This window comes from Asparagus officinalis, chromosome 8, assembly GCF_001876935.1.
Source record: "Asparagus officinalis chromosome 8, Aspof.V1, whole genome shotgun sequence".
Classification (NCBI taxonomy): domain Eukaryota; kingdom Viridiplantae; phylum Streptophyta; class Magnoliopsida; order Asparagales; family Asparagaceae; genus Asparagus; species Asparagus officinalis.
Window position 1 is genome coordinate 48,121,666 of NC_033801.1, and position 2,743 is coordinate 48,124,408.

Sequence of the window (2,743 nt, forward strand, 5' to 3'; positions counted from 1 at the left end):
GTTATGTATCAACTCAAATTCCAAGTTAGTATAGCTTTTTTAATTCTCTGTAGAACTTCATGAGAATTAGATAGGGTTAGAGATCCATTATGATTAAGAGTTTGAATCTTATTCTAATTAGGATTAGGAAGTTAGGCTAGAGATATGGTTTTGATTTCCCTATATATGTCCTTCTGTTGTTAGAGAAAAAACTAAGAAGAAGAAGAAGTGTAGAGAGAAAGAGAGAGAGAGGGTTTGACAGTCTTTGTCCGTGTAAAAGATTGTAATTTGAAGATGATAGTGGATTGATTTTGATCCTGTGGTTTTTCCCTGTTGAGGGTTTTCCACGTTAAATCTTGTGTGATTTTATTTGCTGCGTTTGGTGGTTTTTTCGGAGTTTTTACGAGATCTAAAAATTCCCTACAAGTGGTATCAAAGCGGGATTCGACGGTTCGTAGAGGTTTGATCGATGCGCGATTCGTGAAGGCGTCAGCGGTCGAAGCGCAGTAGTCGACATCGAGAAAAAAGGTTACCATAGCGACGACACTATAGCGGGAATACCGTAGCAGGTACTGTTTACGCAGATCCGACGGTTGAGGTTGATTTGTCTTTTGATCGAGGATTTGGGGGCGGATTTTGGTGATCCAGAAGTTGTTCCTAGGGTTTTTCGACGTGATGAGTTCGTTTTTATGTCGGTTTTATCAAATTCAATCTTTACAGTGAATGATTTGAATTTTGATTGCGGTTAGAGGATGATGACTTCTACGAGTCCGAAGTTTGATATTCTGCTATTCAATGGCAAGATAAATTTTGTAGTATGGCAGTGCACTGTTCAAGATATTCTTGTGCAGTAGGGTGTTGATCAAGCTTTAAAAGATAAGAAACATAAAAGATTGAAGGATGCTGAATGAAGTTTTATGCAAAAGAGGGCGGTTAGCACAATTCGTTTGGCACTCGCCCTCGAGATCAAGTACAATGTTATGCAAGAGACCACACCAAGAGGGTTGTGGGAAAGGCTCGAGGGGATTTATGCGTCGAAGTCAATGACCAACCGATTGTGTTTGAGGATGGAACTTTATTCGTTGAAGATGGAAGAATGTACTGCAATTCAAGATCACATCAATTCCTTTAATCATCTTGTTGGCCTTCTTATTTTGATGATGTTTAACAAACAATTTACTTCTAATGTTATTTGTCTAGTGTTTGTGTTTTCGTATTTATTCTAGGCAAACAACGAGTTGGAGGATGGATGGAATTACGCATTCACGATCATATCCAATGGAGGTTGGCGGAATTATGGAGTGAAGTCATACAATTCAAGTTGAAGATCCAAGTTCAAGTTTCATCCGCAAGTTTACCAAGTTGAGCTACAATGAAGATCAATTTAGTTTAGTTTATATTATGTGTGTTAGTACTTTAAGCTCAATCATATACACATATACACGTTTTGGTTTTGTATATATATAGTTATATATATACATATATGTTTTGGTTTGATAGTTTTTCAAGTTTTACTATGAAACAATTGAATACAATTAGAAAACATATTTTTGTTTCATACTTATATGCATTTATATGATTTCATCAATATCAATTTTATTTAGCTCCATGAAATCATGTTTTAGTGTATTATATGTGTATTTTGATAAAATACTATATTCATTGTTTATAGACTTCATAACAATAGTTTACATCTTCTATTAAGTCTATAAAATTATTTTGTATTGTTTTAAAATATGCTTTAGCCAAAATGTCAAAATTCATATGTTTACATTTCTATGTTTTGGATCTCCTTACAAAATAATGATATTTTACATTTGGAAAGTCTTTTTTGCAAACCAGTCTTTGTAGCATGTTTATTATCATGTCTACAATCATTCCCCAAAGTTTTATATTTTTTTTGAATTTATTTGATATTTTTCAACATGGTTTTAAAATCAGAAAATCAACTTTCAAAACTGTCATTTCATATATCAGTTTGCGGTCGACCGCCACGGTTGACCGCGCCTGTGTCTTTTACTGAGTGGGCTGCAGAAACTTTCGCGGTCGACCGTCAGCTCGAAAATTCCTACGGTCGACCGTCACGGTCGACCGCGTAAGTCTCTGAAAGTTTTCTGGGTTTCTTAGCTGGCTCGCGGTCGACCGCGAGTTTTCCACGGTCGACCGTCGTTCACCCCAACGGTTCTTTTTGTACAGGTTCGTATTCGTGATTTTCTGGGATTTTTGTTGTTTTGTTTGGGGTGTTGGCTGTTGGTTTCTCTTCCTATAAAACCCCCTCAACCCTTCTTCTACCAACAAGATTTTGGAGAAAGTTTTAAACAAGTATGTGAGTGCTAATTTAATTTCGTTGGGTGAGATGACATCACGTGGGTACAAGTATGTGAGTGAAGGAGAACAGTGCAAAGTGTATAGAGATGGTGATTTGATTTTGGGAGGGAGGAATAATAGCAACCATATTTGCTATTTAGATGAGTGATCCGTTAATAGTGTAGATTACTCTTCTCAGACTCTTGTCCACAAGGGAGAGGTGAAGAACAAGATGAAAATAGTGAGTTTTTCTGAAGCCGTTGAAACACTTGGAGATTTTTCGTCGAGTGAGAATATGTTGGGTATCAACTCAAATTCCAAATTAGTATAGTATTTTTAATTCTTTGTAGAACTTCATGAGAATTAGATAGGGTTAGAAAACCATCATGATTAGGAGTTTGAATTTTATTCTAATTAGGAAGTTAGGCTAGAGATAGGTTTTGGTTTCCTTATATAT